The 24,371-nt window shown below is 49.4% G+C and overlaps 1 protein-coding gene and 1 long non-coding RNA gene across 3 annotated transcripts in view; one reads left to right on the top strand and one right to left on the bottom strand.

The window, feature by feature from the left end:
• Positions 1 to 24,371, bottom strand: part of Lrrc8d (leucine rich repeat containing 8 VRAC subunit D) — a 103,588-nt gene that overhangs the window by 5,001 nt on the left and 74,216 nt on the right. The window lies entirely within an intron of this gene.
• Positions 16,265 to 22,517, top strand: LOC132653214 (uncharacterized). The gene is made up of 2 exons (XR_009590989.1): positions 16,265 to 16,782; positions 17,928 to 22,517. It is a non-coding gene; the product is annotated as an uncharacterized LOC132653214 (long non-coding RNA).

The raw sequence follows: 24,371 nt of genomic DNA, 5'->3' as shown, positions 1-24,371 counted from the left end.
AGCTGTTTCAAGAACCTCAGCCTAGGAACCGGCTTCACTGTCAGGAGAGGCAGGAGGCTGGTCTCTTCTCAGCAGACAAAGGAGAAAGCCTGACAAGGCAGGAGGGAACACGCCAACAGCACGCTGTGTGGTCACACCAGCAGCAGCCTCGCATCAACCCCACGCTCAGTCTCTGTTCTGCCGCCACTAAGGCGGTGCCTGGCATTTGCTCCAGACACGTCCCCATCCGCCTTCTGCTGAACTTACTCACTGGTGCCCAGCTGAAGTGGAGCCTTGCCCTCCCTGCTCCTAGCATGCTAACAGTAACGGGCTTCTAATCTGAGCGGCTTCCTCACCCTGGCACCCACCATGGCCCACCCTGACTCCCGAAAGACACAGGGGCACTTAGCGACAGTGACAACAGTCAGACAACCCACCCTCGGAATGCCAAGCGTTGTCTTCCGAGAGTAACAAAGGCCTTGATCCCCGCTTTCATGCAGAATGTGTTTCTGAAAACAAACCTGTTAGGAGAAGTTTAGAGTTTTGTGTTTCGTGGGTCTTCTTAGTTACTTTTCTACCACGGTGACAGAGCACCATGACCAAGGCAACTTATAAAAGGAAGCACTCAACTGGGACTTGCTTAGCAGTTCGGTCGTTGAATGAGTCATGACACTCATGGCTGGGAGCATGGCGACAGGAAGGCAGGCAGGCAACAGACAGACAACAGGCAAGCAAGCAGGCAGACAGGCAGGCACAGAGCTGGAACTGATCCACAGCAGGAGGCAGAGAGGGATGGTGGGGGGCGGCTGGGAATAGCATGGGGCTTTTTAAAACCGCAGATCCACTCCCTGTCACACACGTCCTCCAGCAAGGCCATACTTGTGAATCCTTCCCAAGAAGTCTGAGCTTACGGGAGCCATGCTCATTCAAAGCACCACATTCTGTCTGGCTTGCCCGGTCCAGGAGAAGCAGAAAGAGCTTAAGCCTTGGAAGCCAAACGATTGACACTGGAGTCTAAAGCCAAAGTGATAGTCTCGCTACCAGATGATACAGCTCGCATGTGTGCAGCGCTTTATAGTTTGCAAATAGTTTTCCCACACAAGCTCTACTGTTCTCTCAACATCCTGTTGATTCAGGCGTTATTACTGCCTAATTCCACAGCCCTCCCTGTGCTGACCAGATGAAGGTAGCTGAGCGTTTCACCTCCAGATTCCTTTTCCGTGTCAGCCATGGCTGGCCGCTGGAGGGGGTGACTTCTCCCTGTCGTCCTTGGCTTTGAGGAGACAGAACTCTGAAATGAGGTAATGCTTGCCACTGGGGCAATCTTTATGACCTTCACTCGGGAGGCAAGGAGCCGGGTACCACAGGGCCAGAGCAGGTTGAGGCTATCCTTCCCCACGGACACTCCTGGGTAGTCAGGCTGGGGTAGGTGGTCAGCAACAGTAAGGGGAGAAATGTTCTGGCTGGATAAACAGAAAGCGCGAGAGAGGTCCAGGACAAGGCAGGCTCAAGTATGCATGCGGGACCTAGGAGAATTCCCCAAGGGCTACTTTTTAAAGATAACAAAGAAAGGAAATTAAGACACAGGGTGTGGGGTGGGGGTGAGGACACAGTTTTGAGCAAAGAAATGGTATATACAAGACCCTAAAGTCCCTGTACAAATGAGCACTTGGGTTCTATTTATCTTGCAGGACAACAGGTTTATAACGCTTTAGTCCCTGTGGGCCCCACACAAGGTAACAGTCTAGCAGGAATCTCATTTACCACATACTGACTATTTACCATGTGCTAGCGACAGGCCCAAAGGGTCACATGGGAGAATCATGTTAAATTAACAACTGGGCTTAAGCTCTACGTGGAGATACGTGCTCAAACCCAAACACTCTGGAAGCCGAAGCAGCAGGACAGCAACTGTGGGTTAGGCTGGGTCACACATTACCGAGACCTTGTCCCAAAGGTGCACACACCCAGAGGGAAAAGGCAGGCCGGAGAGATGGTTCTGTGTTTAAGAGCACTGGCTGCTCTCCCGAAAGACACAGGTTTCCAGGCACAGGCATGATACACAGATCCATACACAAGCAAAACACTCGTACGTATTGAAAAACAACAATGATGAACAGTCTCCTGACTGAGAAAATGTCCTAGGAGAAACAAAGACGGGGCAATGGGCCTGCCATGATAAGACTCCAGGGAAGGGCACCGCTAACTACAGCTACTTCTTACCCAGTTTACAGGACAATCCTTTCTTTCTCTTCCTTCTCTCCTTTTCTTTTTTGCAAGGGTCGGGAAACGGGGTCGCATGTAGTTCAGACTTGAACTCCTGACCCTCCTGCTTCCACCTTCCAAGTGCTGGGATTACGGGTGGACGCCACCATGCCCGATGAGCATTCCTGAGGGCCCTGTTCGGGAGCTTTGCTTATGCCTCTACATCCCTTCCTCCACTTGAAATCCAGGCACCTCAGACCTTAGCTGCTTTCCCCCTTATGTTCGCCCACCCTGAACGCACTCCTAAGGTAAACATAGTTTATGTCTGAAGCTGGGCTAGGGAAAAAAAAAATGCAGATTCCCATAGCCCCAGAAGTTCACAATATTCCCTTCCACTTATCTCTGAGGGGGGAAGCCTCTCTGTGCACACATCCGAGCATCTCTGTTTGGATCCTGACCCTTGAGCCTGCCAATCCTTCTCTTTAGGTGTGGGGACTGCTAGCAAGCAGTGCCTGGGTATTCCGGCCGGATGCTCATCCTGAACGCCCTTAAAAAGAGAGCTTTCAAAGGCAGGTTAGAGAAAGACAGCTGGGGATACAAATACTGCTCCTTCAATAGGGATTTAGTAAGTTAAAAGGGCTCCCAGGTGCTGTGTTAGGAAACCCTAGGCAGTGGGACTGACATGAAGGCCCTCAGCAATGTCCCGCTGGCTCCCGGCTCTCTCCAGTTGGTCTAGTTCCTCTCCTAGCACATACTTTCTTTGATCTGCAGGTTCCTAGGGCACAGCCCGGGATAAGCATTAATACAGGCGGGTATGCAGAATGAACCCCAGAACAGCTAACAGCAGGCTCGTTAGACACTGAACCCAATACTGCTAGCCAGAAAAGGTCAGCAGTAACTACGCCCAGGTGAGAACGATCGGGCATTCTCAACATCCAAACGGACAACCTGTCATAGACCTCTGTGACACGTTACTCCAAAGCCAACTCAGTGTGTCCAGCCATCTTCGGGCAGCTTGGGAAAAAGTGACAGAAGCCAGCATGTCCTGACCCATAACAGAGTGATAAGCCATGATCTCTGGGGCAGAAGCCAACAGACTTAGCACGTCAGAGGTGACACCACACCAAAGGCAGCCTCCTGCCTCTGGCTTCTTTCCTGTCCCACGTGGGGTTTTCTAACCTTCCACACAGACGGTGAGGCAGCAACAATGAACGAGGGAGGCCCTGGTTTAGTGGTAAATGTCTTTTCTTACTGAGTACATATTTTACTGCAGTTGCTAAATCAGAACATCCTGTCAGAGCGCCGTGCAAGGGCCTGGTACAGCGTAAGCACCCGACACAGCATAGCGTGTCAGCATTTGCCATGCCGAAGAACATGTTTTATCCTACAAAAACTCGGAGCTAAGTGTGCTCTTCACGATGGACTGATAACAGAAGGCCGGGAACCTGGGTACTCCCCATTCGCTTCTACCAAGCTCATTACAATGTTGTGTAGGCAACGTCAGCGGCAGGAACGCGTTCAGTCGTTCATTTACTCACTCCCCTCCCCCCATCCAGGAAGCACACTCGGGGATGTGCACCCCAGAAATTCCTGGGAAGACGGGTGGGGGGGGGTGAATTCAGACCTAGCTCCCCTCTCATGGTGTGCGGAGCAGAAGGAAACAGCCACGTGCTTAGGCATCTACGTCACCATCTGTGGAGATCCACCAAGAGAAACGGCAGAGCAGACGAGAGAGACAGTGGACCACGCTTTGTGGCAGGACCCTGCCTCACACAGGCCTCACGCTTCTCCACCATTGTTGGTGTCTGCCGTAAGGAGAGTCTCACGTTTCGGAAATTCTGATCCCAGGAAGCTTTGGCCTCCTCTCTGGTTTTGTGGCAATACAAAAGAGCAATGCGGGGTTTCGGGTTTCCTGAGGTCAAGATCAGGGTAGAAGTGAAGAGAGAGTACAGGGTAGGCTGACTGAGAAGAAGCAGAGGCCTGGAAGGAGGCACAGAGGTTTGGCGCCCCTCGGGAGTGAGACACTCGGGGCTCTACGGTCTCAGTTGCTGTCATCCGACCAGTTCTGGGTGGGTGAGGGGCAGATCGCTGAGGTGCAGGAGGTTAGACACAGTCAGGTCTGTCTCTGTGAGGAGACTGGGGCCTAGTGGACACGGGAGGGAAGGAGCGGAGCCACTATGGCATTATTCCCAGAGAAAGAGACAAGTGGTCCTTTAGGCTTGAGCAGTACAGGAGGCTGAGCAGGTAGACACTTTGGAGTAAGGGCCCAGGGAAGCCCAAGGGACTCGTGATGGGCAGTGAGGGAGGAGGAAGGGCAGTGCTCACCCAGGCTGCTCCCCACGCCCTATTTACCGGTCCACCCCTTGCAATTATTACTCTCAGTTACATGGTTTCACAGTAACTAATGTGTTTTTTCATGAGCCTTCAGATCTCTAGGCTAAAAGGAACACACAGCAAACACTTAAGGCACATACATACTTACCTGGGTAAATATTACTACAGCAATACCAACATGCAGGCGGCCGACAAGTCTCTGCGGTGCCATGTCTGGGCTCAAGTGTTACTTTTAAAAAAACAAATAACTACCTTTGTTTTCACCCCTATTTGCAGAACTCACACTGTGGATCATAACGTGTAATACCATGTATGGTATAATCAAAAGGGAGCGAGCACACCTCAAGGGACCCACAGCCAAAGCCTAGGATTAGTCACACTAACAATCTGGTTTTTAGAATAACTAAAACTAGAGGGAAAGACGCAGATATGTCCAAACCCCTTTATCATTCCTTTCAGGGAGGCAGAGGAAGGCAGGATGGCTGTACTGACTGTTTCATTCTTTTAAAGCCAACGTAAAAATGAGTCTACACTAGTCAACGGTGACAGGGGAGGGGCCAAGGTAAGAGGACACGAGGATGAAATCAGGCCCTGTCAGCCTGTGCAGAACACAGAAGTGTGTGACGGAGACTCTCACAACCCAGGCTCCGGTGGAGCCAAGGAACTGACAGGAGAGCAGAATGTACTCGCTTGAGTTCTCATCCTGTCTTCATCCCACATGCCATTTGTAAGATGGGAGCATGCGTGGCCTGCCTATCCTCTAGGGCAAGCCTGGGCCTTTCCTTGTCCTAGGAATGAAAAGAAGGGGAAAAAAGGCCAGGTGTGGTAGTGCATGCCTGTGACACCAGCACTCACAGAGGCAGAGGCAGGCGGGTCTCTTTATCTCTGTGAGTTCGAGGTCAGCCTGGTCTACAAAGTCAAGGATAGCCAGGGCTACACAGAGAAACCCTGTTGAAAAACCAAAGAGAGAAAGAGAGAGACAGACACACACACACAGAGAGATTTTAATAAGGATATAATCAAATAATGCGAAAGACGCGTGAGAGTTGCTAATGATCTCTGATAACAGCCTCTTACAGTGGGACTCACCCTGAAAGCAGGACACCTGTGCTAACTAAAACTTCCTCCAAGGAGGACCTCCCCTATCAGTGGACTTGGAAGAGGGCAGGGAGGAAAAGAGGGAGGGAGAGTGGGACTGGGAGGGAAAGAAGGAGGGGGCTACGGCTGGGATACGACTGAATGACCTGTGATTAAAATAAATTAAAAAAAAAAAAACAAAAAACAACCTTCCTCCAAGGACTGGCCTTTTATTTTATTTCATTTTATAACCAGCGCTAACTTGGTCAATCTGGCTAAATGTTACTTTTCTCCTATCTCAAAGGGTTTAATAAAACAAAGACGTGCTCCATCCAAACTGATCGATTGTTCTTCCAAATCGTCTGTGCGTGTGTCAGCTCTCCTGGGTATTTCTCTGCAGTCCCTTCACCAACTAAGGCATGCCGGAGTGCATGACCACCTCCCTGTGCCCGCAGTATCGACCCTAGTGGGCTTGTCATGGAGAGGCACGGCTGACACTCCCCTAAGCGCTCATGTATTAGCGGACCGTCACGCACTGCTAAGCACATCAGTTTACACACCCTAAACCGAGTGATGGAACAGTCTGAAACACGAGTGTCAGCAAGCATCTCCTCAGCCTGCTTGTTTTAGACACGCTGCTTCCCAGAGGACTGCTTCTGACTGGGGAGGATTCTGAATATTTGCTTCTGACAAAGGCATGTTTACCCCTGAAAGATGCCCAAGAGGACATATTTTAAAGAACAGTTTTTGAACAACGATTTTATCACATTTTACTTTCTGCATGCAGGTTGCAGAGTATGTGTGTGTTCACAGTGCCATAACACAGATGTGGAGGCCAGAGGGCAATCTGTGGGAGCCCATTCTCCTCCGCCCCTGGGCCTGAGAAGCCCAGCTCAGGTCTTCGGGCACGGCAGCGGGTCCCTCTGTCTCACAGGCTCGTGTTTTAAAACTGTTTTATCTGAGCATGTCAAAGGGATGATTTGTTTGAGCATCAACAATTTTAATTGCAGAGGTCGTTAGTAAACTTTCCCAACTCCTTTCTGAGTAAAACTCTCACAGAGTAGAAACAGTATTTATTTATATCCAGGAATAAACTGAGGAAGGGGTGTACAATCAAACTTCAGGGGAAGAGTTCAAGGCCAGCCAGAGCTACACAGTGACACAGTCTCAAACAAAAAGCAGTAACAACACAAGACACAAGTTGCTCCTTTGCACAACTTTACACATAACACGTTAGAACTACAGTTGTATTAGTACCTAATGTTACTAAAGACTCATAGTTGAGGTTGCTAAGGCTAGTTAAGGCACCTTGATTCACCAAGTCTCAAACATCACACACAGAGCCAGGGCCTGGGCCGTGGGCTGTTATCTTGGTCATCACAGACATCACAAAAGCATGCAGCTATCTGCTTACAAACATCCACATTTCCTTTTCTTTTCTTCTTTTTTTATTTTTCCCCTGGCTGTCCTGGAACTCACTTAGTAGACCAGGCTGGCCTTGAACTCAGAGACCTGCCTGCCTCTGCCTCCCGAGTGCTGAGATTAAAGGTGTGCACCACTGTGCCCAGATAACATCCATATTTTCAGAAAATGTTTGGCTTAGGACGTGTGTTTGGCCTTGGGCTTATACTGATACCAAGACAGAGTCTCTGCCCACTACAGCTTAAAGAACTGTCTGTATTTAGCCCAAATACCCCAAGCCCCTGGAGAACAGCCTGGCACTGTTTAATGACAACACATATTCATGACAGCACATCAACAGCAGGAAAATGATCACAGAGGGCAGCAACAGTCAGGAAGAACAGATTCCCAGGTGTGGCCACACACCTACAGCAGGGCAATTACAGGCCTGACGTCGGCACGAGCAACCCAGTGATGCGTTGTCTCAAATAAAATTCAAAAGGAGTTGGGCTGTAACTTAGTGGTAGAACATCTGTGCACCTTACACAAAGCTTTATCCTGCCAGCCCTCAGATACTCACAGCTGCCCTAATCACACCCGTCCTGAGCTATTTATAAGAACATAGGAAGCCCATAATTAATTTTTAGAAAAATCTATGACTATTACAAAAGTGCTTGAGAAAAAGCATTTAGGAACTGATCTGGGCAGACGTGTATCCTTATGTATAAAGCAAGTATTTTCGATAACACCCTGAGAGGTATTAGAGTGAAAGATATAGAACAGGGATTTACATTAATAAGTAACTCAAATTATAAAAATAAAGTAATATACTAAAGTCACATTAAAATAAACAAAATATGATAATACCTATAACAAGTTAACAGCACACCTGTGAGAGGCCAAATACACTGGACAGTTAAGGAGATGAGTCCAGTCAAGTCAGGCTACTGGAATAAAACATTCATTAACCAGGGCTATCTCAAAACAAAACAAAACAAAACAAAACAAAACAAAACAAAACAAAACAAAACAGAAGGGCCTGGACTCCAGGAGAAAGGAAAGGCGTGTCTCACCTTAGATGGGCCTCACATCTGAGAGCAGAGTGGTCTGCCATGCAGACCTTCAGAAAGTGAGAGGGAAACTTCAGGAAAAAAAAAAAATCAAAGGATACAGGGATATTTTGCAGGAGTCCGGCTCAGGGAAGCACTGTCAGATTGAAGTTTGGAGAAGGCAGTATGGGATCCTTGGAAGGGCCTAACAGTGGGGCAATAAGGTACAATAAGTGTGGGAAGGGCTGAGACAGGAGAATGACTGACTTTTCAGTGTGGAAAACATACTTCAGATCCCCAAACTAACCAGCATAAGCACGGTGAGGCCACCTAAGAGACAAAGGTGTCCTCCAGGGGACAGGGCGGAAGGAAAGGAAGGGCGAAGGAGGGAAACGGGGTGGGAGGAGGTCAGCACGGGAGACCTGTGGCTGAGCGCCTGATGTGCCTGCCAGGCCAGGACTAGGTAGGAGCAGGAAGAGAAGGAGATCTGGCAAAGGTACACTTTTAGGCCAGAAAAGGAGTCAGGTGGGAGAAGTTGACACTAGCTGGGTGAGACGGGGCAGGGGCATCAAATTATATACTACACATGCATTCTAGGAATTACAACACAGAGACACAGACAGACACACACACAGCCCGAGTGTTCAATCTCCACACCTTTATAAAGGAATGAAGATGAAAGAGTTCCCGTTCCTGTGAAAGCTGCCTTTACAGTGTTTCTTTTTCCCTTTACTGCCCTGGCAAACATTAACGCTGCCAACCACCTCCTTCCTCAGCCAACCAGAAAACTAACTTAAAGGGTGTTCATTGAAAAGTCTGAAGGGGGAGAAGGGTGCATTGTAATTCCGTGTGATCACACCCATCCCCCCAAACACACACACACACACACACACACACACACACACACACACACACACACACACACGGCTATGGGTCAACAGCTCTGTGGATATTTCATAATACAAACAGGGTCAGACTCTCCCACCATCCCAAACTCTCTGAGAAGGTTAAACATCCACAGAACTCACGTTAGCTCTCGGTGAAGGAAAGACAGCAGGAAAGGAAATACAGACTCTTCCTAAGGAGAGTGAGAGTGACAAGGACCTGAGTAGCTGAATTCACTCCCCACAGTAGGGGGGCGGGTGGGAGTGAGGGTTGGTGAAGGGGGGTGGGTGGAATTCAGGTCATCTTTACCTGGAATCCTGTGTGGTTCTGCCGCTCAGCCTACCCATTCTCCTAAAATCAGGGACAGGACTGTCACTTAGAACTTGGTGTAACTATGACCCTCTGAAGTGTGCTCTGCAAAGTAAGAGCTCCTCGATTAGAGTTTCTCCAAACACACACACAACCCCTCTGTTAGAGAGTGGGGAAGAAAATGAGGTGCTAGAGAAAATACGTCTACCTGCGGCTTTTAGTTACGCCGATGGTTACATAATCAGCAGCTGGTCCCCCCTGCCCATGACTCCTTTCTGTCCTCAGAGGAGTTGCCATTGCTTAAAGGACTCACTACTGTCACAATCACTGGCAGAAGAAAAAGCAGGCCTGAGTTGCACAAGTGTAGCCACAGATGTGAGTTCCAGGGCCAGATGCTGTCACCAACCCCAGGGACCTTCCTGCCCCAGCAGACCTGCCTTGATGGCTTTTCATTCTGCTGTTGAGCAGCAGGAAGCGAGCTGGCTCCTGCCACCCCAGCAGCATCATGGGAGTTTCTCTCACATGTCTCTCTACAGCTCAAGCAAGCACACCCAGTTTTTAAGGAAATGCTAAGAAAGGGCAGGTTGACGGTATTTTCCACTGGTTTAAAAATAAAGCGTTTCACTCTTAAGAAAACAGTGCCTCAGCATCACAGGAACAGGAAGCAGCAGCTTGACACTGCAGCCTTCACTTCCTCTGTGAGCCACAGCGAGGAACTCCCCATGGAGACGAGAGCAGTGCAGAGCTAGCCCTGCTGCAGGGCCTTCCCACTGCGCCCACACCAGGAGCCAGAGCTGGCTGCCACAGCTGGCTGCCACAGCCCACGGTGGCCGGTCACATCACAGGTTAGGGCACACTCCACTCCCAGAGTGTCAGGGAGCAGGCATGAGCCTGGCCCTTCTCGTCTCACAGTCTGCCTTCTGCTTGCTCACGCGCCTCCAGCAGCCGGGCCGCACCACAGCCTGGAGCACACCGAGGACCCGTGCTGCTGCCCGGAAGACACACAGGAGCTGGCTGAAGCCCCCGTGACTACAGCGGAAGTTCCCAACACACGCTGCCTCAGTTCTCTCATCTGTGCAATGGCAACGAGTTTACCTGCTTCGCACATTAGCAGAAAGTTAATGAGACGGGACCATGAAATACTTAAGTCACACTGAAATAGATAGGACACTAATACACTAACACAACAGTTGTATATACTCTTAATAGTACAGGGACTTCCTAGCTCCAACACTTCCACAAATAATATCATGTCATCCGAACCTTAACTGATACACAGGATAGGGGGTAACAGCCTCACCATCACTGTCGTCATCATCATGATCACTACCTCCGCTGTCACCATCATCACCACCATCATCACTGTCATCTCCATCATCATCTCCATCATTAGCATCGCTTCCATCATCACCACCATCATCATCATCTCCATCATTAGCATCGCTTCCATCATCACCATCACCATGGTGGAAAAACTGTGTTCCACTCCTCAGCAAGAGTTCCTGTCAGGGCTGGAGTGGTGATTCTGTGAGCAAAACTGCTTGCAGAGTGAGTTCAGAGATCTACACTCAATTTCCCAGCAGTCCTGTAAAAAGCTGCCTGTGATGACAGATGTGCGTGTAACCCCAGTGGGACAGAGTAAAGGCAGGGGCTCCCTGGGGCTAGCTGGAGATCCAGAGAGAGGTCACAGCAAGAAAAAGATAGCAGAGAATGACAGAGTGGGGCACGCAATATCCTCCCCTGACTACACACACACAGCCACACAGCCACACACACACACACAGGCACACACAGACAGACACACACACATACACACACAGGCGGTTATGCACAGCTTCATTTGAAAAGCATGTGGGAGCCAAACAGGACACGGGGATCACGAAAGTCCCTCACATTTCAGGTCCGCTGCTCTGGGCAGGTCCCTCCACTCTTGGGCAGCATGCTTCACCCGTTTGTCATCAGCGCCAGCCGGTGTCACAGAAAAATAGATGAGCGCAGGTTCCAGCTCTTGAAGAACTGGAGGCCAGGGTGGGGGTGGAAAGAAGTGACACATAAACGAATCAACCACAACACACGCACACACAACACGGGGCCTGAACGGATCACTGTGGGGCCCGGGACAGGAAGTGACTAACAGTGCCTGGGGACCTGGGAAGAGTGACCTTCACATGTAAACCAGGAAGAGAAGGGAGCAGACAGTGGCTACAATCCAGAGAGAACGAGGCTGGGAGAGAAAGTGCACAAGATGGTGTGGCCGGATCAACAAGTGCTCCTGACCCGGGATCCGAGCCGGTCCATGGCCACACACACCACCGTCACACTCCTGCTGTCCCCCGTCCATCTAGCCCTCGGGACACAGCAGGGCCGCCTTGTGACAGAAAACTCCATCACTGCACACGCAAAAAGAAAACGAGTCGTGTGATGCTTTCAAGTGTGAGAACGTTGCACGTTTCAAGTGAGTGAAAGCTGCACGTGTCTACCCACATGCCACAGTGACGGGACCCAACGCCCGACGGGCGACTGTCCCAGCTACCAGCTGCGTGAACACGGCCGCCTGGTCTCTCTCTGGGTCGGTTTCCACACTTACAACCACAGCACCAATGGCCACTCGCCTCAGAGGATGAGATGCGTGGAGACGGAGAGGCGCACAGAGCACGTCCCGGCAGATCTGATGGAGCTGCGGCACCAGAGTGTACAAGTGAGACAAGATTTTGATTAACAGTCCAAATGATTCTCTCTGTGCGTACAATGAGGGAAACAGGAAAACAGGCTGGGTCTAGAGAGACGGGGACACGGGTAAGAACACTCAGCAGAGGGCACCTACCGTGGCTCACAACCCCTGTAACTCAGACGACCTCTCCCGATGCCCCCCCCTACATGGTTCACATACAGGCACGCAAAGCATGAATACACAGAAGAAAGATGCCATGAAGAGAAATTTCCTTAACTGCCTGTACTTTTGGTGGGTAGCCAAACTTGTTTGTATCTTCAGTAGTAGAACGATAATTTTTAATTCTGAAGTAGTACAAATCAGATTTTAAAGACAATCTAAAACAGTGTATAAAAGAGTTTCTGTGAGTGTGAAAATATTTTCCTCATTGTTATTGATTTTCTATAATTCTAAAATATGAAGGGTTGTGACCTGAAGCCACTGTCAACTAAACAAATCATCTATTTCTAAATCAGAACAAAGTATGGAGGTTTCCAGCACAAGCTAACACCTTAAAGGAGTATTTTGTGATTAGCAAGCAAAAAAATTATTATACAGTAATTATCAGATGAAACAGGTTGTATCCAGATCAAATTAAACTTCTATAAATCAAACTGGATGTTTTAATTGGCAGCATTAGCAGCACTCAACAAACCAAAAGAATCTGTACTTAATATTTAATGTATTAAACGTCATTCACCCACTGGCTTTAAACCAAAATCAACACTTCCTGACTCTAGGGGCCTGTGGTTTTTATCTTGGTCAATAACACTTAGGGTTAGACATCAAACTCCATCACAAAAACCTGCTGCTGAGAAAGGACTTACCAGAACTGTAAAAGAACTAAGAGGTGTGTGTGTGTGTGTGTGTGTGTGTGTGTGTGTGTATCATATTCTTATTTTAGAAAAAAACGGATTCTTAGAAATCTTAGAAATTCAAACAGGGGCTTTTGCAATTATTTTTTTGTTTGTTTTTTGAGACAGGGTTTCTCTGTGTAGCCCCATCTGTCCTGGACTCACTTTGTAGACCAGGCTGGCCTGGAACTCACAAAGATTCTCCTGGCTCTGCCTCTCTGAGTACTGGGACTACAGGCGTGTGCCACCACGCCTGGCTCTTGCTATTCTTAATGCTTTTAAATGTCCACAGGAAATGAAGGAAAACAATTCAAGCTCTGATTTATTACAATTCCAACATGTGCTGGGTGCAGTGGGAGAGGGGCTTTACGAGACCAGCTCCTTTAACTGCCTTAAATCCTTTGAGCAAATCATTTCCCCAGTTTTTCAGGTGAGGAACAATGACTTTATAAATGTGTATACTGCAGCTCCCGGGCACTTGGTTGATCAAGGGCGATGTTAAATCCTGTGTGTTCATGGGGTGACAGGACTAACATCTTTGCACACCTAGGCACATGAGTGTTCTACCGATAAACTACACCTCGGCCCTGATATTTAGTTTAAGCTGTGGAAGAATAAATGAGATCAGAAGAGCTCACGGGCTCCAGAACAGCCCTAACCTACTTAGCTTTTAAGGACAGTCACACGCAGGGCAATGTGGCTATGCCACAGCCAGGAGCCTAACCTGCTTTAAGTATGTCATATTGGCTTGCGACAGCTGAAGAGAATCCAGGCAAACAAACTATTACACCAAAGAAACAATTCTTCCAAGCAAGTATTCCACCGTTTCTCTTTCCTATCTTCCTGTCAGGAAAACATCTTTTATTGTTTTGCAGGGTGTCCAAGTGATTGTTCTAGAGAAATCTAAGGAAGAAAGCATTTACATGTTTCTCGATCAGGGCATTAGACTAAACCGGCTAGTCCCACGAATCGGAAACTTGAGTGACAGAATAAAATAAAGTTGCAAGTTAGATGCAAGCCCAGCACTCTGGAGGCTGACGGAGGAGGATCACGACCTGAGGGGCAGCCTTGGCTACACAGGGAGAGACTCTACCTCAAAAACATGATGAAACAATAGTGCAAAAGCTGGGCATGACGGTGCAGGCTTATAATTCAGCATGCATGAGGCAGAGACTGACAGACAGCCAGAGTTCAAGGTCAGCCTGCGCTATAGAATTATTTCCAGGCCAACCTGGGCCACACAGCCAAACTCTACCTCTAAAACATCAAACAGCAAAAATGTAAGTAAACAAATTCATAAATGTTTGGTAGATGCTTTTTAGACTACGTGTATACTGAGACTTCATAGACACCTGTATGAAGTTGAATGGCTGCGGCAGCTCACTTTTTTTTTATTCCCAAAGAGCAGGCAGTAGATGGTTGAGTATTTTTTAAATTTTTATTAATTACAGTTTATTCACTTTGTATCCACCTGTAGTTCCCTCCCTCCTTCTTCCTTACCTGTGTCCCTCCCCCAGTCTGATAGGGGAGGTCCTCCTCCCCTTCCTTCTGATCCTAGTCTATCAGGTCTCATCAGGACTGGCTGCATTGTCTTCCTCTGTGGCCTGGTAAGGCTGCTCCCCCCTCAGGGGGAGGTGATCAAAGAGCAGGCCAATCAGTTCATGTCAGAGATAGTCCTGTCCCCATTACTATGGAACCCACTTGGACACTGAAGGCAGCTTACTCTTAACTAGTTAGTGATAATGACACTGTGAATATAAGATGTTATTCTGGGATAGTGGGCAACGTTTGGACAATCCAATGCAAGTCAGTAAGTCTGTATTGAACATACCTTTGCTTAGCAAAAAAGATAACTCCGTTGTCACTGGAATTAAACATTAGATAATGCAGGTGGTCCATTGTGGGAGAGTTTTAAAAGCCCCAAAACAACTAACAGCCCTTATAAGGTGGCTTCATGAGAACACAGGCTGTTCGGGAGGCAGCAGAGGACGGTCCCAGCAGAGGTCTCGCCTGACTCCACACTGCTGCTGGGTCCAGGCAAGGCTACCTGCCGTCTCCAGGTCTCAGACTGCACAAGCCTGGTTAAGATGGACTTGCAGGCACCTTCGTGGGATCAAACTGTAGAAATGTAGTTCCTACTTGAAAATCCAAACTCCAATGTGTCCTTGTAATGAACTCTTCCTTCCCACGGCCAGGCTGAAGGCCAGGGGCCTGAGTTTTCACTATCAACAGCTCATTTGTGTAAACAACAGGCTACAAGTGCTGTTCACTCAAGGGAACTGTTCCTGACTGCCTCGGATGCAGAGCACATGACAGACAGCTATGAAGTAAATTCTCCAGGTCACACAGTCAAGAATTCACTGGTGTGTGTGTGGTGTGTCCAAGTGGGTTCCATAGTAATGGGGACAGGACTATCTCTGACATGAACTGATTGGCCTGCTCTTTGATCACCTCCCCCTGAGGGGGGAGCAGCCTTACCAGGCCACAGAGGAAGACAATGCAGCCAGTCCTGATGAGACCTGATAGACTAGGATCAGAAGGAAGGGGAGGAGGACCTCCCTTATCAGACTGGGGGAGGGGCACAGGTAAGGAAGGAGGAGGGAGGGAATTACAGGGGGATACAAAGTGAATTCATTTCCCTCTGGTGTGTGTGTGGTGGGGAGCTGGTACTATATTCCAGAGATAGCTATGTTCTCACTCATAAAACATTTTTAATCTAAAAAACAGGGGACTCCTGCGGACAGTAAGTGTTAATAAACTTTGAGCGCACTTGAAGCAGCAAATGAGCAAACCAGAAGCATCACGACCCCGGCGCATGAGGTCTCCAGGGCCTCTCAGGCCTGGCTTTTCTGTGACGTACCATGGAGATCTGCTTATCCCTGCCGCTGCGCCTGTGTGTGCAGGCACCAATCCCAACACGCGCGTTTTTCACAATCCAGCTCTTCGGAAGAGTGAGCTCACGGGGCAGAAGCTGGAAAAAACGAAGCCTCTCGGAGGGAGGGAAAAGGACTTGGGGGGGAAAGTCCGGGAAGATTAGAAATTTTTTTTTTTTAACAAAGTGGTGTAATTTAAGCACGAGGTTACATCAGTCCGAGGCAAATAAAAAGGAGTAAAGATGTGATTTTTGGCCTGCATGTGTTTAGTTTTCAAGTTCTGAAACAAAGGCTTACGCAGGGCTTCTCTGCTCTTTCGTATTTATTTTTCTTGTTTGTGTTCTCTGTTCGTGAGAGGAACCAAAGTGGCCAGACGGCTCCTGCCTCCCGTGGCAGAAGCCTGGCACCTGCAGGATGGACTGGAAGCCTTTGGGGTGGGGGTGGGGGAGGGCCGCCTTTGTGTTCTCAGTGCCAGGTCACAGCAGCCTTCAGACAGGCTTGTCTGCGGGGGCATTTCCTGTAACTTAACACCTGAATTCACAGGAGCAGGGTTTCCCTCAGACCCGTTCCCTGTCCACCTGAGCCCACACAGACCCGCACAAAAGAGCCGCTGACAGGCAGGCAGGCACACAGGAGCAGGAGAGGCAAACTTAATTCCGCTTGGAAGGTCCAGGCAGCTGGGCGGGAGTGCAGTGACTCAGCAGGCTGAAGCTGTGACCCGGGACTGGTGCAGCTCTTACCCAGTGCCTGCTACGGAGGCTTGTGCACGGCCTGGGCCTAAACACAGAGCCCACCTGAGATCCGCAGGTGGCACAGCCTGACACAACACACACATTTTTTTCTTGTAAGAATTAGTCCTTGGTCCTGGATGGCTAGCGGCTCCCGAAGGTTGGCTGGGAACCTCAGGCAGACACCCAGCCAATGTCTGTCCTGTCAGACTGTGGTCCTGAGCTAAACACAGTCAGCCTCCAATGCCCAGCTGTCAGCAACGCCAAGACAGCGTCGCCAACCTTGGGTGATGACAGCAGCTGGCTTCCGTGCTCTTCAGCCAGCACTGGGACTCGCTCGCTCCTCTCCCAGATGATGGCCGCCGGACAATCTACTCTGTGCGTATCTGGGGTAAAATCCACTTTTAGGTTTTATCGTGTTCACCCACAGACAGCAGGCAGCAGGCCTGTCAAAAGCGTTTTAGGAAGAGGAATCTTGTAGGAAGAGGAATCGTTTCTCTCGTGTTTTAGTCAAATAAGGATTAATTATTCAAAGGGGCTTGGAACAGTGAAAGCGGCAGGAGGTGGCTGTGACTGAAGAGCACACCCTCAGCCGGGGCTGAATCTGTGAGCAGGGCCCAACAGGGCTCTTCTCTTCCGTGAGAGACCTGAGGCAGCAGCTGAATTCAAAGGACCTTTACTCACATTCCTGTTACCTCACCTTGGCACAGGGGAAGAGGGGGTCCCCTGAAGTTGTCCACCTACTGGCTTGCCTGTCCCATCCCCATCTCCACCTTCCTCACCGGTTCTTGTCTTCTATCTTCTTACAGTATGTAGTGGATATTCGAAATAGATGTGCAAAACTATGGTGGAAAGGAAGCTAAAAATTTTTCCTTGGTCCTATTTGAGAGTGGATATGACCAAATGACCAAATTCTTGGAAATACAGTCCAAAGGCATCCAAAAAATTCTGGGCAATTTTTGTTTAAGAATTCTATCATCCATCCATCCATCCATCCATCCATCCATCCATCCATCCATCATCTGGTGTGTGCTAGTGTTCTGTCTGCACACGTGTCTGTGCCTCTATAGCCCTGCCCAGGAGAAGGTGGATGAGTTAGTGACGGAGGTGGGGCAGACAAGCCGATTCTGCGAATGACTGTTGCCTGCAGGGGTGAGGAGAACTTCGTCAGCTTGCTCAGAACTGGAGTTTCTGGGCTTTGTGAGCTGTCACACAGATGCTGGGAATCGAACCTGGAGCCTCTGGAAAACCAACCAGCGCCCTTAATGGCTGCGATATCTCTCCAGGCCTGTGAGAGAATTCTTGAACAGTGAATCTAACAACTCAGTCACAAATATCACTGATGGCTGAGCACATGGAAATGGAAGCTTCTTCTAGGCAGTTTGTGTGCTGTGTGAGGCGAGGGTGTGAGGCGGAGGCTGCTGTTCTCTGGAGCAGAGACAAATCTGAAGGGCATTGTGGCATTCTCCACGAACCCTTCCTCAGGTTTACAACCTAACACCTGAACTACCATTCCTTTACAGTGAGTTGTTTAATACTTCAATAAATGAAGAAGGCAGCTACAGGTAGAAGCTGAGCCTCGAGGCTGACAGTCACTACAGAGCCTGCTCATTTCACCCTTAACCCCACAAGTTCCCTGTGACATCAGTGTGAATGGAAAAGTCGGCGGTTAACAGAAGTGCACTGCGATGCAAACCCCGCTCTTCCGATAATAAAAACAAGTGCTTCCTACTGAAGTCATGATTCTCAGGGGTCACATCTGCCCCTGCGTTTCTGCCATGCTGGGACCCCAGACCCGGCCACTGCAGGAGTAATGCTCCCCAGGGTTCTCTGTGCCATCCACGCCTGCACCGATTTCTCCTCTCAGAGGTCGGAGGGTGTGATAGTGACCATGACACAATGGCTCAGGGAACAACAGACAAATCTTGGATCTGTCATTTATAAACTGTATAGCTTAAGTTAGGTTATTAAGCAACTCTGTCCCTGTCTCTTCTTATCCTTAAGGAGATACGGTAAGCCTGAAGATTTACTAACCCAGCATATGCACGAGTAGCTCAGTGCCCGGCACTTTAGCATCATGTGTGTGACTGTGACAATCACAACAGACACGTAACTGTGAAAATATGGACGAGGAGGCACGGGCCTGTGCAAGCAAAAGCTAAGTGTGCCTGGACAGCCACACACAGCCCTCTAGAAAAATTCTTTTATTTTGGCCATTGAGGACTATGACATACTCAATCCTCTGGCTGCCATAGCAGCTTATCTGGGGAGATCGAGTCCCCAGTCATTGTGATCTGCACTCTTTGCTCACTAAAGTTTCCGGCCTCCCTGCTCTGAACCCTCCTGCACAGCTTTACCTGCTTTCAATTGCCGTAGAGAAAGCCTGGGCGTCAACTCATGTGTAAGCTCAGGCGGGTTTCAGGCTGCGAACCTACCACTTCTCTGCTGTCCTGCCCCAGCATGGTGTTCAACTGCAGAGCTCAAACAAGTATGCCGGCCAGGAGACAGAGAGGCCACGCTGGCCTGCCCCAAAGGCTTGTGGCCTTGGCGGGAGAGTCAAGAGCAAGACATGGAGAAAAAGAAAATGGAGGCCGAAGTGCAAAAAGACTCACACTGCATTCCTCAAAAAAACAAAACCAAAACCAAAAAACAAAACAAAAACAAAACCTAGGACAAGGAACCACAACATAAGCGGAAGAGAACAGCTGGGATGTTTTGCTCCAAGCAGCGAGTATCAGATTCTTTTCTAAACATCTTCTGGTAGTGGCTGTGCTTGCCAGGTGACCTGAATGCATGTTTATTCTATCTGGTAACCTAGCCTGGCACCACGGGCTCACTGCATACCCACAGAGGCTTGGCATGAAAGAACAGGGTGGCCCGGGGGAAAGGGAAGCACGAAAGACAGTGGGAACGAGGGGGAGGGGCAGTGACCATGGCAGGTGGGGGTCAGCAATAAGATGCAAGGACCTTTGCCTGGGATCAGAGCTGGGTCAGAAGAATGCGGCCGGTGAGGTAGGCTGGCACAAGGCCCAGCTGCCCGTTAGTGGCAGAGCAGGAACCGAAACTGGGCTTCCTGGCTGCCCCGTGGAGCTCTTTCCACTCAGCCCGTCCCTTTATACTCTCGGGGCATGGGAATCGGCTGACCAACACTAGGGCTCGGCCAGCCGAGGCAGAGCCCTGCAGGCTACTGGCCAGCTGTCACATTGTTGTGTGTGTGTATATGTATGTATGTATACATACATATATACATATATATATATGGTGCATACATGTGCATTCATGCTCACGTGTGTGTGTCTGTGTGTGTATGGGTGCAGAGGTTGACATCCGGTGTCTTACTTGAGCGCTCTCTCAAAGCGTGAACCCACGGCTAGCCAGTTTACTCCAGGGAGTCTCATCTCTGACTTCCATAGGCTGGAAGTGTAGGCGGGCCCCTGCAAGGCCCAGGCCAGGATCCCAGTTCCCATCCTTATGCTCTGAGGGGCAAAGCATACCACCACTCCTCTTTTGATGGAGCCACATGGTCCTTTCACATGTCTATCTGGGCCATAGAGCAGGCCAGGCAAAATTCATCGACCAGCGGCTCCAAACCTGTGCACTGTGACCCCCAGGGGTCGCACATTTACATCACAAACTTACAGTTATGATGTAGCATGAGAATTATTTTCCAGCTGGAGGCCACCACAACAGCAGGAACTGGGCCGCAGCGCTTCGAGGGTTGCGAGCTGCTGTACTGGAAGGGAAACCTCCAGCCTGGGATCTCTGCCCGCCCCTCCTGCCCTTGGGGTGAGGGAAGACCCCCTCCCCCAGCTGCTGAAGGACAGCCAGCTGTGCACCAGGGCTCATACTTCTGCTGGCACAGCTGGGGCCGTCAGCACAGAAGCTCTGGCCCGGGGCACTGCATGGCTGATGGACCAGCCTGGTTTGAGGCCTCAGTGGGGAGACACACAGGCCTTTGAGAGGTGAGGGCCCTGTGATTCAATGTCCACCTCGGATGTAAACACACAGCAGGCCTGACTATGACGTGTTATTTTAACCACAGGCTTCTGGTATACATGAATCATTCAACCTCATTCCTCTTCCTTGTCCCAGACACCTACACAGAATGAGGCACACAAAAACACATGGCTATTTATACACATTTGCTTTCCTTTGCCACGGAGGTATCCCCAATCCCAAACCAAAAACAGGGCCCCCAGGGAAAGAAAGGGCTGAAGAGAGCTTTCTAGTATGCTCCCCATCCCCAAACCCCAGGTCCTCTTCCGAAGGCCCCGCGCTGTCTGTTTCCTCTATTGCTATCAGCACACAGGGGAGACAGCCCCCTTCACCTCTAGAACAGTAACTCTCCTTCTAACACTGCTCGATGCCTCCAGGTCTCCACGTGCACTTTCCAACAAGTGTTTGGTCTTCACTAAACCTGGCCTCGGCACGGCTGGGAGTCGTAACACTCATGCTTGCTTTTCCAGGGTCTAGCACCTTGCCCAGCACACAGAAGACATACATGATTCATACACACACATTATTTGCTTGGAATTTTTTTTTTTTTTTTTTTTTTGACAGCTCTCATATATCTCAGGATGGCCTGGAACTCACCGCGTGGCCAAGAATGATTTTGAGCTTAGGACTCTCCAGTCGCCACCTCCTAAATGCCAGGGCACACCACCACCCCAGGTTAATGTGGTCCCGAGGACTGAACCCGGGGCCTAGGAAAGGCTGGGCAAACGCTCTTCCAGCTGACCTACATCCTCAGTCCTCCTCTCTCCGCTGGATTTCTACAGTGTCACTATAAGATACAAACTGGTTTTATTTTATGGACTAAGAAACGGAGGAGGCTCTTGGGATCCCCAGGCTGGATTCTCACTGGACTACCCTGTCGCCAGCTGTCTCTGGCAGTGCCTATGGAGGGAAGAAAGAGAGCACTGACGATATGGCACACCCACACAGTGCCCCCCACAGGACAAAATCAAGCAGAAGAGACTTTCTGACACACACGGTGGGCTTGCAGAGAGCAGACAGGCGGAAACAAAGCTCACGTTCTGTTCTTTTCTTTTCTTTTCTCAAGGGCCTTTCCGCCCTAAGGCTCAGCAGAAAAGCCTGGTAGTCACGAACTAGACCCGAGCGCAGTTTATCTGGTTATGAGGTCAGGAGACAACCTCTGGTCAGCTGCCAGCACCGGCTGGGACGTCGTGAGAGAGCTGGACATGGGACAGCCAAAGCGGCCACCGCACCAGACGGAGCCTGGATGTGGCTGGTTCCCCACGAGGGCCCACAGAAACAGCGCAGGGCGGGAACTGGGCTCGGATGGCAGGACACGGTTCGTTGGAGTCTTTGACCTCCCATGACCTTCCAGACGATCTGAACTTCCCAGCCCAGGAAAAGAACTTTGGGGATAGCTCCCCTTTAAGATGACCCAACACCAGGCCTGACCCCAGGAGCCCAGGCTTCAGTTAGCCTAGGCTGTGCCGGGCACGGGCACACGAGCTCCCCAGCAGCCCCTCCACAGTTCTGGGCAGCCCCAAGCGAAACCTCAGATACATTAAAGGTGGCTCACCTGGCTGATTAAAAGTTAGGCCAAGATTTGCCGCTCTGACCTGACACCAGTGTGTGCTGGGTTTAAGAAGCAGAGACCTCAGGAACAGAAACCCCCAGAACTGGGTCCCCTTCCTCCACCTGGTAGACCTTCCAGCCTACAAACCTTTTCAACCCCAGGAAGTGGCTTCCTTAAAAGGCCCATGGGAGCTGTGTGTTGACAGCAGGTGAGCACAGTGGTCTATTAATTCTGTCTCAGGATGGTTATCTGTTAAAAGTGACTATTTCATATAGGAACAATAAAATGTCCTGGGTCATTCTGAAACTTAATCTCTGCACGAGGTTCTGCTGGGTTCTTGGAGCCACAAACTTAAGTTTAACTATTCTACTTGACTCTGGGGTAAGGGGTGCCCAGGTCTGCATGCCCTTACCACTATGTGAGACAGCACAAAGGAACTGCCCGGTTCCGGTTCAGCATCTGTTCTCAGATCCTGACCCACAGGAAGGGTTTTCTCTGTAGTTTGTGAGAACTGGAAGTGTCTACAATACTCCAAGAAGCTTAATGAATAAAGCTTAATGCTCTACTTCTCATGGATGGGGCACAGCCCTGCCCCTGAATTCATTCTCTTTCTCTCTCTCTCTCTCCCCCTCTCCCTAAACCTAACCTATCCCTTCAGACTTACCCATGAAGCCAGCAATCCAAGAAGGCTCCTCCTGCCTCCGCCTCCCGAGGGGATGCTGGGATTACGGTCCTGTCCCACTAGTCTGATACACATGGCCCTGGAAACGGAAGCTGAGGCTTCTCACACCCTAGGCAAGCACACTACAACTACCCTAGACCCCAAAAGTTCCTTCCTGGACATGTGTCTGTCTGCCCTCCTAGCTCTCTTCCTGTGAACCATCTCAGTGTTGGTAAATGTTGGAAAGATCTCCCTTCCACAGTCTCTGTGGACTTTGCTACAGTGACTGTACTGTATCAATAGACACTTGCTGGCTCAAGCTACAATTCAAGGTTTTGCTATCCCCATGTTTTCAGTGTCAGTTGCCTGTGGGCTGTGAGCCACCATCAGGGAGCAGCTGCATTTGAGGGACAGCTGTATGTTCCTCTGTAAATGCTGAGCACCTGGAGCATTCTACCACAGTCCCGGCTGATTAACACATGCTCGGATATGCCACACTACAGGAAACAGGTCTGTAAGCCACCTTGAGATCACCTAAAGAGCACTGTGTACAAAAGTGTAATGTCTACACCACAAGATACATTTAACAATGCTGATAAGTCTTTTCTTCCTGGTATTTCCTATGGGCAAGTCACATCTATAAAGCTCAGTGATATTCTGGAGTACATTCTTGGGGACATCCTGACCTGGGCCTTACAAAGTATATACTGATGCATACTGCTTAAAACACACACAAATGTGTGTGTGAGAGACTGCTAGAACCATAAAGGCATAAGGTATGATGTTTACTTTTGTACTTCTGTAGCATCTTTCAAGATTTCTAAAAATAACTCAGCTCAAAGTTCAAGGTCTTGCCAGATCTTCAGAAACCCAACTGCTACACAAAATGAACTGTGTCATCTATAAATAGAAATCTGTAGATACACGTTTCGTAGTTAAGATTGCAAAAGTCAAATCCGTTCACGTAGAGGAGTCGGAGCTAAAGATGAGCTGAGATGATGTGAGTGGGTGCAATCTTCTTGTGCAATTCCATCACACCCTCATTCACACTTGTGTCCTAGCTTGCACAGCACGACTTGCCACGAAAGCAGGCAAGCGCTGGGGGTGGGGTGGGGGCGGCAGACGGTTAACAGATAGTTTGGTGTAATTGTTTAAATGAGCACTTGAAGAAAATATACCAGCTCTGCCAGGTGTTCAAGTTAAAAAAAAAAGAAAAAAGAAAAAATTGTCCTTAAATGCCCCTCAGGGGTCACAGCACCTTCCGTGGCCACCACTCCCACCTTTTCCTTGGCAGCAGTTTGGAAGTTCACCGTGTGCTCCAAGCACGTGCTATCCTTTAAAAACACCAACTAATCGTTCCTCAAACATGATCACTATAGGGTCAGACGTGTTAGTTCTCAGTTTCCCAGCACGCCCGGGTGCTTAGACACGCACACAGCCCTGAAACTGTGTGCTCACAGAGCTGAGTGACGGCGGTGGGGGCAAGCTCCTTTATAATAGATCCTAAGCAGTAGACACACCTGGGTCCCAGGGCTGAGCGTGTGAGGACGCCTGTGGCTAGGAATGCAGTATTTTCCCTTCCGGGCCTCAACAGGACCTCTCACACTATTCAAGTGAGTAGATTCTCTCACCTACAGGGTAGATGACTATTTAGACTGCTTTATGAGTATATTTATATCACTAACATGCAAATATATATTATGTCAATTACTATATAATACATTATATAATACCACCAATTTTCACATAATTCCACTT

Source organism: Meriones unguiculatus, chromosome 3 (assembly GCF_030254825.1).
Source record: "Meriones unguiculatus strain TT.TT164.6M chromosome 3, Bangor_MerUng_6.1, whole genome shotgun sequence".
Taxonomy (NCBI): Eukaryota; Metazoa; Chordata; class Mammalia; order Rodentia; family Muridae; genus Meriones; species Meriones unguiculatus.
Note: the sequence above shows the minus strand (reverse complement) of the source record. Positions and strands in the feature narration are given on the sequence as shown.